We start from the raw sequence: 14,168 nt of genomic DNA, 5'->3' as shown, positions 1-14,168 counted from the left end.
AACCGAGATTCAAAGTAACCATTCATTCAGTGACAAAGAAGGGCGTATGAAGGTAGATATGAAACAATGTTACATTGTATGTTTTTTTGCAAAAAAAGTATCAGGAACGACCCAGCCCATGTGTATGCAATACGGCCTGTATATGGTGTGTATGCCCATACCAACAACTTTTGTTATGTTCTGAAATTAGTCCATGGAAATGTAATGAAACAGTGTAATATAAACTGCATTCATTAATAAGTACTTTATATGGCCCTATAACTTATCAATCAATTATAGTATATTGAACAGGGTTGGGTAGGTTACTTTCTAAATGTAATCAGTTACATATATTAGTTACCACTCAAATTGTAATCAGATTACCCCAAACTCAGTATCATAACCTGATTAGTTTGTTACTTTTTAATTACATTCTCCTTAGAAGACAAAATCAAATCACATTTTATTGGTCACATACATGTTTTTAGCAGATGTTATTGCTGGTGTAGCGAAATGCTTGTTTTTCTATCTCTGACAGTGCAGTGATATCTAAGAAGTAATATCAAACAACTTCCCAACATATACTCAATACACACAAATATAAGTAAAGAATGGAATTAAGAATATATACGTATATGGACAAGCAATGTCACAGCAGCAGCGACCTGCTTTTTAAATTATATGAGCAAAAGATATTCAATTTTATTTGGAATGGCAAGGCAGACAAAATTGAAAGGGCCTATTTATATAATGAATATGAATTTGGAGGGCAGAAATGATTAAATAGATTGGAAATGATGCAGACAATTACATTGATGGAAGCAACAGTATATCCGCAATATTAAAGCTGATCCACCCCCTAAAAAAGATACAGTAGAATAGTATAGAATACAGTATATACATATGAGATGAGTAATGCAAGATATGTAAACATTAAAGTGACTAGTGTTTAATTTATTAAAGTGGCCAGCCTCTATGTGCTAGTGATGACTATTTAACATGCCTTGGAGATAGAAGCTGTTTTTCAGTCTCTCGGTCCCAGCTTTGATACACCTGTACTGAACTCACCTTCTGGATGATAGCAGGGTGAACATGCAGTGGCTCGGGTGGTTGTTGTCCTTGATGATCTTTTTGACCTTCCTGTGACATTGGGTGCTGTAGGTGTCCTGGAGGGCAGGTAGTTTTCCCATGGTGATGCGTTGGGCAGACCGCACCACCCTCTGGAGAGCCCTGCAGTTGCAGGCGGTGCAGTTGCCGTATCAAGCGGTGATACAGCCCGAAAGGATGCTCTCAATTGTGCATCTGCAAAAGTTTGTGAGGGTTTTAGGTGCCAAGCCAAAAAAGGAACTATCCAACGCATTTGGTCATCATAGTGGTCTCTGACTTGTGGTCAGAGTCAGACTCGCTTAGGTGGAACCTGGGCCGGTTCCAGGGGGTGTAGATTTTTAGACGGGTGGGTATAATTTGTGGAACGTTCCAACAGGAATCTGTTCTAAAAACGTTGTAAATAACAAGGATGCCAACAAACAACGCATACAAAGTAGCATGATCAATTCACCTCGCTAACTAGCTGAGGAATAGGCATCAACCCACTACGTAGCTTATTCTTAATGTTTGTCAATAGGCTACCAGAGTGAGGACAGACAATTTTCGGAATAAACGTGGTTAGTGAAAAACTTAACAGAATTGCCCACTCCCTACCCGGTATCTTATTCTGCCGCTATACAACTTTGTATGTGTTGTTTGTTGTGTGGCTGCAACTGTAGGATGAATGATAGAACAGTTAAAATGTTATGTAATGTTTTGATGGTAGGCCACTCTGGTAGGCCAACATTATGATCATACACAGTAGCCGACTTGACCACTGTCTGAAACTGAAACTGAAAGTGGGTACAGCCTCAGTGTTCACAGCAAACGCATGCTAGAAATTACACAGAATATTCACAATGTTTTCCCTCATCAGACCTGAAATTTGCTCAGTGCCAAACATTTTTTTAGGGAACATTGCTTCTGCAGAGGTCACATCATCACAGTAAATGCTGTATGGCTAATGCAGACTTTGGACTGAACACGCAGTGTCGTTCAGTCACTTTTATTTGCAGCCCATCTGTAAATAGCACACCCAACTACCTCATCCCCATATTGTTATTTATTCTCTTTATTATTCTCTCTCTGTTTATCCCATGTGTAACTCTGTGTTGTTGTTTTAGTCGCACTGCTTTGCTTTATCTTGGCCAGGTCGCAGTTGTAAATTAGAACTTGTTCTCAACTGGTCTACCTGGTTAAATAAACACAGGGGGAAAAATCATGGTGTGTGGCTTAAATGAAATAGTGAGCGAGTTCGATCAGTCACATCACCGGGCAAAAGTGGTGAAGGAGGAGTGCCTGGTACAAATTGAGCATCACGGGGCCAAAATGTCAACAAAATAGCTTGATTAAATGTTCCGAAACACAAAACATGCATTTTCTAAATATATGTTACAATTTTGAAAGTAGTTTTCTTTGGGAAGGCAGGTAAAGCGATATATGCATTTTTATAAGGGTTAACACTTTTGCATGTGAAAACACTGAATCCTCCACGTGCTTGGCATATGTCACTTTTGTTTTCAAATGACTTTGGCTTTTACCAGGCGCCCCAGCTCACCCCTGGGAGGCAGCCCGGTTTCAAGATGAATGCAATCAATGCCAATACCCTGACTACACCGCTCGCGTCGCGTGCGTTGCAAAATAAATGTAGGAATCTATGTTATTCAATTATTGCACCCACACTGCTCGCGCGCGTCTCCGTTGCCAAGGGAAAATAGAAGTCATTCCTATTTCTGACACAGATCGCGCTGCAAGTCCTGCCTCTCCCATTTCCTCATTGGTTTATAGAAGCAGGTACCCCACGTCGGTGGTTGAAAGACAAACTTTTGCCGGTTGTCATGGTAATACTATGAAAGTTTAGGTGCCAATCACCATATAAGTTAAACGATGAAAAAGCCTGGAAGGAGGAGAGATGACGAGAAACTAGAGGTCGACCGATTAATCGGAATGGCTGATTAATTAGGGCCATTTCAAGTTTACATAACAATCGGTAATCTGCATTTTTGGACACCGATCATGGCCGATTACATTGCACTCCACGAGGAGACTGATTGGCAGGCTGACAACCTGTTATGCGAGTGCAGCAAGGAGCCAAGGTAAGGTAGGGTGACAAGACATCCCCGTTTTCCAGGGACAGTCCCCGTTTTTGGTGGCCTGTCCCCGGCTGGAGCTGTCCCCGGAAATGTCCCCGTTTTTAACTGTGCGTTAAAAACAGACTGCAAAGTAAAATATTTTACTTGGCAAGAAAGACTGGGCAGCAGAGCCTACGGGTTGACGTCTCAATCGCGTTGTACTTGTTTAGGTCAACAGGGGGGGCTGCTTGCAATAGCAGCTTCATTCACTCTTCTTCTACTAACTACTTGCTCGCGATAGTTTTAGAGAAAACTGCTGTGGAAAACTCGGCCAGAAGCTAGCAAGTATCAAGTGAATCCACAACATCACCACAAACGTCTTTTCAAGCCAGGTAAGTTACACTCGTTTAAGATACTAGCTAGTGATGTTATAATGTCACAATTTATTATATAGATAGATGATCTGCTCTATAATGTTTTAAATAGGTTATGCTAACTTACGTTAGCTATGTAGACTAAGTTAGCTAGCTAGGTTAGCTAGCTACTGTTATGGTAGCGAGGTTAAAAAACGTTCACATGTAAACATGCAGTGGACGGGCTATTTTGAAAATATGATTATATTAAATGAATGCACAATTTATTCAGGGAAAATTTTGTAGATTACAATTGTAATGGTTTGGCATTATAATAAGTAATGTGGAAAATATATTTAGAAATGTTCATGGATAGCATTAGCAGTGGAGAGGAAGAAGAGGAGGAAGACTGCATAGGAAAGAAGAGTGAAGGAGACAGAGGAGGAAAGGTAAAGATATGGTTACTAATCACCGCCTGGTACGGCAACTGCTCCGCCCACAACCGTAAGGCTCTCCAGAGGGTAGTGAGGTCTGCACAACGCATCACCGGGGGCAAACTACCTGCCCTCCAGGACACCTACACCACCCGATGTCACAGCAAGGCCATAAAGATCATCAAGGACAACAACCACCCGAGCCACTGCCTGTTCACCCCGCTATCATCCAGAAGGCGAGGTCAGTACAGGTGCATCAAAGCTGGGACCGAGAGACTGAAAAACAGCTTCTATCTCAAGGCCATCAGACTGTTAAACAGCCACCAATAACATTGAGTGGCTGCTGCCAACACACTGACTCAACTCCAGCCACTTTAATAATGGGAATTGATGGAAATTGATGTAAAATATATCACTAGCCACTTTAAACAATGCTACTTAATATAACGTTTACATACCCTACATTACTCATCTCATATGTATATACTGTACTCGATACCATCTACTGCATCTTGCCAATGCCGTTCTGTACCATCACTCATTCATATATCTTTATGTACATATTCTTTATCCCTTTACACTTGTGTGTATAAGGTAGAAGTTTTGGAATTGATAGGTTAGATTACTCGTTGGTTATTACTGCATTGTCGGAACTAGAAGCACAAGCATTTCGCTACACTCGCATTAACATCTGCTAACCATGTGTATGTGACAAATACATTTGATTTGATTTGGTTACAGAACCTGCCAATTTATTATTCCAAACAATGTTTTTGAGATAAAATACAAACATGAGGCAAGCAATGGGAATCTGTTAAAATACTTTGGTTATCTAATAGTATGCTATTTATTAATACAGATTGGAGCGGAAGGAGAAGGAAAAATGAAGGGAGTAAAAAGAGTGAAGCAAGGAGAGTGTAGAAGAGTGAGGTGGAAAGGTGAAGAGAAGGAAAGGAAGACGAGTGAAGAAAAGAGGAGTAAGATTGGAGGAGAAGAAAAAGTTAAGAGAGTAATTAAGAGTGGCACAAGGAGAGTGAAGAAGAGCAGACAGAGGAGATACAATGACTCTTTCCAAGAAACGGAAATGCACTTTTTATGATAAACATGATGAGAGAATTTCCATTTAATATGCTCAGGTCAAGACGATAGAATGGTTCACTGCACCCTTTGTAATTTCTCTCTTTCAAATGGCAGCCAGAGAAGAACGGCAGTGGTAAGAACATCAGCAGACGAAAAAGCATAAAGCCTCTCTGATTGCCCATGTTGGTATGTCCTCTGTCACCACATTCTTCAAGAAGGTAGAGCCTTCCCAAGAAGAATATGGTTTAGCTGTGCAGGAGGGTGTCTTTGCATACCACAATATGCGACACAATCATAGTCACAGATCTATGGACTGCACAGCACAACTGACACGGAAGCTTTATGAGCCAAAGTTTACATATGCTATGACAAAATGTGACGCAATAGTGAGTAACGTGTTACGTGTTAGTATCATGGGCAACTACTTTGGTAACACAGGACCTAGACCAGGTTGAATTTGTGTCCCTGTCCATTGATGCATCCAATCATGGACATGTAAAGCTGCTGCCAATAGTAGTCAGATATTGTAAGATATATGGTGGTCCGGGTTTGACCATATTAATGACCTACTATTTATGTGTGTTATTATATTATAATGAAGTCTATGATTTGATAGAGCAGTCTGACTGAGCGGTGGTAGGCAGCAGGCTCGAAAGCATTCATTCAAACAGCACTTTACTGCGTTTTCCAGCAGCTCTTCGCAATGCTTCAAGCATTGCGCTGTTTATGACTTCAAGCCTATCAACTCCCGAGATAAGGCTGGCAATACTAAAGTACCTATTAGAACATCCAAAAGTCAAAGGTATATGAAATACAAATGTTATAGAGAGAAATAGTCCTATAATAACTACAACCTAAAACTTCTTACCTGGGAATATTGAAGACTCATGTTAAAAGGAACCACCTGCTTTCATATGTTCTCATGTTCTGAGCAAGGAACTTAAACGTTAGCTTTTTTACATGGCACATATTGCACTTTTACTTTGTTCTCCAACACTTTGTTTTTGCATTATTTAAACCAAATTGAACATGTTTCATTATTTATTTGAGGCTAAATTGATTTTATTGATGTATTATATTAGGTTAAAATAAAAGTGTTCATGGTTCATTCAGTATTATTGTAATTGTCATTATTACAAATATATATATAAAAATCGTCCGATTAATCGGTATCGTTTTTTTTTTTGTTCCTCCAATAATCGTTATCGGTATCGGCGTTGAAAAATCATAATCGGTCGACCTCTACTAGAAACGACTCGGTTGACCGTTTTTATGTGTGGATTAATTGAGGACCTTGTGCATTTCAGGTAAAATAACAACCTAGTGTTTCTATCCCAGGGCAAATTAGCTAGCAACAGCAAGCTAGCTAATTAGGACAAATTAGCTAGCAAGTGCAAGCTAAATTGCCATAAATGTTTAATGCTTTTCGACCTGTCCCCAAATTAATGTCATTGGTTCAGAGTTTGTTTTGATATTTTAACCTGCATGTTGTGATTGCGTTTGGTGTAGGGGGACAAACTACATTACTGCACGATGGCGCACACGCGCAGCCGGTTTGGGTCCCGTGTCACCCTGTTCACCCAGGCAGGCCTGGGGCATTAATAGAATCCCCTCAGTTTTGATCCATAGACATTCGGTTCCGGGCACATGATAAAACGCTAAATGTTAGCTTTTACCATTTGATAGCCTAAACCTGGCACACTTATCCCTACATTCTAACAACACCTTGAACATGTATTATTTCCTTTAACAAATTCTGCATCAGCCAATAGGCCTTCTCCAAGTCACTATTCACAAAACACAGGGGATTTGTAGACCACCTTTGACGATTTTAATTGGCTGATGCACATTTTGAGAAGAAAAAAACTTTACATTTAAAGCTGTAACTTTTTGGGAGACACGAGCAAATTCACATAGAAATGACAGTTACAGATCTGTCATTCCAAAGTGGGTCGCGAGGTGTCAGAGTAAATGTAGTGTAACGACCCTGGGTTTATCAGCGCGGAAATCGACCCTGCCGCACGAGCATGCTTTTGCGGCACAGTCGATAGCGCGCCGGACCTCGGGCTTCGACGGTCGAGGGTTAGAGACCTGCTCCCTGCTGTTTCATTACAGTATAATTAATGAATTACTGGGATTGATTTGGCCAAGTGCAACTGCGCTCTCTGTTCAGTGCACTCTCTGATTAGCAGCGGTCTCTGCTCGGTTTGGCAGCTGTGCGACTGTACTGGGAGAGGGAGATGCCCGTGTGCTTCGCGGTTTACCAGATCTTTTTTTCTGCAGTTTTCTTGAACGTCACTCCGCGACACACGCTGCAGCGCTGTGGTTCAACAGCAGATGATGCGCTGTCACTGATTTGTCATTCCCACTCACCGCTGTCATCAAATGGACTCATGCTAGCCACATGTTCTGACTGAGCGCAATCGTCATGAAACGCAAATACGCCGATGAGTTTCTCTCTCTTTCATACAAACTTTGAGAAATAACGAGGAGCGCCCACAATGTGTTTGGTGCTTAGTAATGAATCTCAAAACGAACAAATTAATATGCTACATCATCCACAGCATGACGGTAAACCCAGGGAGTTCTTACTAAACAGGGCAGAATGCTTCAGGAAACAATGCTTCGACAGCGAAGGGGCATTGTTGTCATTTTATAACAGTACTAATTTATTTCACCTATCTCTCGTAGTAGATTTGAGTTTCTCTTTCAAACAGTTCCCTGGCCTTGTACACAGCTAATAGCTAGCGTTAGCCAAATCAAGCGAGCTAGCGACACTAATCACAGTACAGATGAAGATGAAAAAATGATCAGGCCTACTGTACATTTTACTGTATAAATTATTGTTGAAAACAAGTCTAGGTTCCAACTGTTGCTGTTAAAATACAAGTAATAATTTTATTGTGAACTGGAATAAACTGATTGAAGCTAGATGCTTTTTGAGGCAAACACACAGTTCTGGGTTGCTAATTTCCAAGAAGCCTGACTGAGAAAGCAGTAGATGTTCTGATCCAGTTTGGCACCACATACAGTTGAAGTCGGAAGTTACATACATACACCTTAGCCAAATACATTTAAACTCAGTTTTTCACAATTCCTGACATTTAATCCTAGTAAAAATTCCATGTCTTAGGTCAGTTACGATCACCACGTTATTTTAAGAACGTGAAATGTCAGAATAATAGTAGAGAGAATGATTTATTTCAGCTTTTATTTCTTTCATCACATTCCCACTGGGGCAGAAGTTTACATACACTCAATTAGTATTTGGTAGCATTGCCTTTACATTTTTTGTATAACTTGGGACAAACATTTTGGGTAGCCTTCCACAAGTTTCCCACAATAAGTTGGGTGATTTTTGTCCCATTCCTCCTGACAGAGCTGGTGTAACTGACTCAGGTTTGCAGGCCTCCTTGCTCGCACATGCTTTTTCCAGTTCTGCCCACACATTTTCTATAGGATTGAGGTCAGGGCTTTGTGATGGCCACTCCAATACCTTGACTCTGTCCTTAAGCCATTTTGCAACAACTTCGAAGTATGCTTGGGGTCATTGTCGATTTTGAAGACCCATTTGTAACCAAGCTTTCACTTCCAGATTGATGTCTTGAGATGTTGCTTCAATATATCCACATCATTTTCCTCCCTCATGTTGCCATCTATTTTGTGCACCAGTCCCTCCTGCAGCAAAGCACCCCCACAACATGATGTTGCCACCCCCGTGCTTCACAATTGGGATGGTGTTATTCGGCTTGCAAGCCTTTTTTCCTCCAAACATAAGGATGGTCATAATGGCCAAACAGTTTTATTTTTGTTTCCTCAGATCAGAGGGCATTTCTCCAAAAAGTATGATCTTTGTCCCCATATGCAGTTGCAAACCATAGTCTGGCTTTTTTTATGGCGGTTTTGGAGCAGTGGCTTCTTCCTTGCTGAGCGGCCTTTCAGGTTATGTCGATTATAGGACTTGTTTTACTGTGGATATAGATACTTGTGTACCCGTTTCCTCCAGCATCTTCACAAGGTCCTTTGCTGTTGTTCTGGGATTGATTTGCACTTATCGCACCAAAGTACGTTCATCTCTAGCAGACACAACGCGTCTCCTTCCTGAGCAGTATGACAGCTGCGTGGTCCCATGGTGTTTATACTTGCGTACTATTGTTTGTACAGATGAACATGGTACCTTCAGGTGTTTGGAAATGGCTCCAAAGAATGAACCAGTCTTGTGGAGGTCTACAATTATTTTCTGAGGTCTTTGGCTGATTTCTTTTGATTTTCCTATGATGTCAATCAAAGAGGCACTGAGTTTGAAGGTAGGCCTTGAAATACATCCACAGGTACACCTCCAATGATGTCAATTAGCCTATCAGAAGCTTCTAAAGCCATGACATAATTTTCTGGAATTTTCCAAGCTGATTAAAGGCACAGTCAACTTAGTGTTTGTAAACTTTTGACCCACTGGAATTGTGATACAGTGAACTATAAATGGAATAATCTGTCTGTAAACAATTGTTGGAAAAATGACCTGTGTCATGCACAAAGTAGATGTCCTAACCAACTTGCCAAAACTATAGTTTGTTAACAAGACATTTGTGGAGTGGTTGAAACACTTAGATTGGAGTCATTAAAACTTGTTTATGTAAATGTCCGACTTCAACTGTACCTATGTGTACAGAAACAGTCTCAATGCTGTGCATGACCTGCACTGTCAAAAACTGAGCCCAGAATAGACATGCCTGTTGAAAACTTCAACCAGGCATACACCTCTCATTATGACTGTGTGGGTGTGTGTTTTCTGGTCCACATCTGTGTGATGTGATCAATCAGTTTATTCCAGTTCTGAATAAAAAATATGAATTGTATTTTAAAAGCAACAGTTCCAACCTCGACTGATGTTTATTTTACTAGGCGAGTCAGTTAAGAACAAATTCTTATTTTCAATGACGGCCTCGGAACAGAGGGGCAGAACGACAGATTTTTACCTTGTCAGCTCGGGGATTTGATCTTGCAACCTTTCGGATACTAGTCCAATGCTCTAACCACTAGGCTTCCTGCCACCCCATATGTAAGAGTGTTTTTAATGGGGGAAAATAAACATGAATAGATATTTATATGGGTATTTCATTTAATTGTTATTTGTTTTTAGCTATATTGCATTTGTTTTAGGCATAATGGCAATGAAATGTATTGATATTTACGTAATATAGTTGCATATTTTCCAAAGCTTGGGTCCCAGGAAAAGTTTAAAACCATTGTGTTGTCTTAAGGGTAGAAAAATCACCCACCACTATGTTTAACAGCAGAGAAAACCCCCTAAATGATATTTTTTCAACTTGAAATTGGATGACTTTTCCTAGAGTGACACCAACATTATAAAAAATGAAACGTCGCCTTTGTTCATATTTCCATGAAAGCTGTACACCACCAGGGTACAAATATTGTCTTAGGGTAATTTTTGACCCAGCAGTTATAAAATCATTTACACACACAATGGAAAAGTGAGATTGTGTGCTACTGATTGAACTCAGACAAAACTAAAACTTTCTTGTGCATGTGCAGCATCTCCCCTCCACAACCCAAAAACATGACTCAAGTTCACAGACAAAATAAAAAACAGTTTCAGACAAAATAAAAACAATTTCAGACTAAATAAACATTTCTTGAAAGCATTGTTTACTAATGGGGAATGCAGTCAGAGGCTATAAAGGTGCTGCAGATGACAGTCCCCCTAGTTCTCGCTTTGCTGAAGACATGATTGCACGTTTTAGTGCCCAACAGGTCGTGAATCAGATTTTTTTCAGATGTCCAGGAGGAACAAGTGAGCAATGATTTAGAAGAGGAGGTATCTGAATTAGAAGATGGGGAAGAACCCAGAGCAGAACCCAGAACAACCCAGAGCACGATGCATCATCTTCAGATGAAGATGAAATCCCCCAAGCTGAAAGAAACATTATTGTCAAAGAACATCAAAATAACATTGTCCTTGTCACCATATGACAACCAGAGCAAGATGGCAGGACAAAATGTCATAAGGACGACCCAAGGGCCCACAAGACATGTAGTTAGTTGCCCATGCCCAGGACATCTCCAAAACATTGTACATGTTCATCACACCAGCCATCGAAAAAATACTGGAGATGACAAATTTGGAGGGTTTCTGTAAATATGGAGACAACTGGAAAAGGATTGATGAGATTGACCTGCGTGCCTACATAAGGCTGCTAATCTTAGCGGGTGTATATATAGGTCCCGAGGCTAGGCTACATTTAGTCTCTGGGATGCAGAGAGTGGAAGGGAGATTTTCCGTGCCACAATGCCACTGAAAGTCTTCAACACTTTCGCAAGAATGCTACGATTTGATAACTGTGAGTCAAGACCTGCAAGACATGTGAGAGACAAACTGGCGGCCATAAGAGAGGTCTGGGGGAAGTGGTTGAAGCGTCTGCCATACCTCTATAACCCTGGGCCTGAAGTAACAGTGGATGAGCAACTGGTTCCATTCAGAGGTACATTTCTATTTACATATCTGTAATGTAAGTGATTTTTCACTGTTCATTTTATTATGTACTGCTGTAATATCATTGATTTATGTGATTGTTTTCTGTGACACTGATACTAATTACTGATAGTAATCTCTTTTGTCAAAAGGTTGCTGTCCTTTCCGGCAGTATATGCCCAGCAAGCCAGCAAAGTATGGCATCAAGATATGGGTGGCCTTTGACACACAATCCAGCTGTGCTTGGAAGATGCAAGTCTACACAGGGAAGCCGACCGGTGGAGGCCTGGAGAAGAACCAGATGACAGTCCTGGGCTGTGCTTGACGTGACAGATGGATTTAGGGGGCACAATGTCACGTGTGACAAATTCTTCACCTCTTATTAACTCAGCCAGCAGCTCCTGAAGAGGAAGATCACCATGGTTGGCACAGTTAGAAAGAACAAGCCTGAGCTCCCCCCGTGCAATCCTCGCAACAAGGGGGAGAGAGGCCTTCTCATCAAAGTTTGCCTTCACCACCACTATAGTTTCTTACCTCCCAAAGAGGAACAAGAATGTGGTCCTCCTGAGCACACTGCACAAAATGGCTGAGACCAGTGATCGTGAGGACAGGAAGCCAGCTGTCATCCTGGACTACAACCACAACAAAGGACGCGTAGGACAACCTGGACAAGGTGATTGGAACTTACAGCTGCAGGAGGATGACTGCCCTCTGGCCCCTGGTCATCTTCCACAATATCATTGATGTGTCCTCATACAATGCCTTCGTGATATGGAACAAGATCAACCCTACCTGGATGCCTGATAAGCGGAACAAGAGGAGGGTGTTCCTGGAGCAGCTGGGAAAGGCACTTGAAACCCCACACATTCAAAGAAGGGCGCGCCTCCCCCACACAGCAGCCTCTGCAGCGCTTGTGAAAGCTGTTCAGGGGGCTGAATCTTGTCCTGATCCACCTGAGGCTGCAGCTGGGGCAGGCAAGAGGAGGAGATGCCAATTCTGCCCCCCAAAGAAGGACTGTAAAAACAAATACGATGTGCTGCACATGTGAAAAATACATCTGCAAAGTCCATGCACACACACTTGCATACTGTCCTACATGTGCTAATTAAAGCAAATTGGATGTTCTTCATGTTTTTGTTTTGTATATATTATCTTATTTTATTCTTATTTATTGTTGTTGTTTATACACCTTGTGGGTGGAGGCAATGGTTAAAAAATGGGAGAAGACTAGTATTTTGTAGTTGAATTCCTCATTGTACAGTATATAAGAATATATCACGATGTTGCCAAAAAACTTCAAGACGGTTGTTTCCCTTCAATAAAATGCATTCAAAACTACTATCTGTACATTTCTGCTACTTTCTTAGGCTATACAAGTCTTATTTCTTGCTAAAAATGTGTGTTTACACCTATGTAGTACCTTTAGCAATAATAATAATAATAAACCTTTTCTTTAGTAAAGAAAACAATTGTGACAGGTGTGTTGTAATAAAAACAACTGGTGTCCACTGATTAAATGCAGTCTTTCTGCATTGTGAAGAGGGAAAACTCAGATATTCACAAAGTTTGTGATGAATACCGGTTGTTTGTTCATGCAAAATAGATTTGGGGTTTAAAATTCAATTAAGCTGCTTTATTTTAGGGGTTTAGTGAAGGCGGGTCATTTTTTTACCCTTACGACGGGAGTATACAGAATGTTAACACTACACAAGGGTTAAGAACCCCTGCTCTTCATGGTCAATCAGCAGTCTGAAGTGACCATACCTCATTTACTGCGATGTAGCCTCCGAAGACATCCGGGCTTTCATACTTGAAGTGAGTTTGTGTTTATACAGGATGTACTGCCCTCACCTACCATAAACCAATCAAATCAGTGCGGAACAATGCAGAGGCCTCCACATTGTTACAACATTTGAAAGGTGCACAGTAATGCAGTAAGGAGCTTGGCCGCTGCATGCCTCCGGAGGCACTGCACTCCATACCAAGTCTCCGACAACATTTTCGGATCAATCATAAATTGACTTTAGTTTAGTTTAGTTTTTGAGTCTTTTAATGTCGGTTTTGTACACAAGCTGAAAATACAATATTTTTGGTTATTGAAAATATATTTCACAGCGGTTTAGATGGTACAATGATTCTCTACACTGCTTATACACAACTTATTTTGTCAGTTAAACTGTAAAAGTTTAGAAACCAGGAAATGGAGGAGCGATTTTTGCATATTTCACCTTTAAATGTTTTCTAACGTTGGCAAGTATGGACCCATTGTGTTTCCATGGCCCATTCAACCCAATGCACTGTTTATGAAATACATATTGGCCTACAGAAAAAAGTTAAGGGGATACTGGAAGTAGTGACATGTGTAGAATCTGAATTGTAATGTGTTTCCCATGACAGGCTGATCCTTCTGTGGCCAAAATGGGATGCCTCAGTAAGGCAATATTTATACTGAACAAAAATATAAAACACAACATGTAAAGTGTTGGTCCCATGTTTCATGAGCTGAAATCAAAAATCACAAACATGTTCCATGTTTACATCCCTGTTAGTGAGCATTTCTCTTTTGCCAAGATAATCCATCTACCTGACAGGTGTAGCATATCAAGAAGCTGATTAAACAGCATGATCATTGCACAGCTGCACCTTGTGCTGGGGACAATAAAAAGCCACTCTA

At 40.8% G+C, this 14,168-nt stretch overlaps 1 pseudogene; it reads left to right on the top strand.

The window, feature by feature from the left end:
• The first annotated feature begins 10,900 nt into the window (after positions 1 to 10,900).
• LOC139412376 (piggyBac transposable element-derived protein 4-like) lies at positions 10,901 to 12,542 on the top strand (annotated as a pseudogene).
• The last annotated feature ends 1,626 nt before the right edge of the window (positions 12,543 to 14,168 follow it).

Source organism: Oncorhynchus clarkii, chromosome 6 (genome assembly GCF_045791955.1).
Source record: "Oncorhynchus clarkii lewisi isolate Uvic-CL-2024 chromosome 6, UVic_Ocla_1.0, whole genome shotgun sequence".
NCBI lineage: Eukaryota > Metazoa > Chordata > Actinopteri > Salmoniformes > Salmonidae > Oncorhynchus > Oncorhynchus clarkii.
Note: the sequence above shows the minus strand (reverse complement) of the source record. Positions and strands in the feature narration are given on the sequence as shown.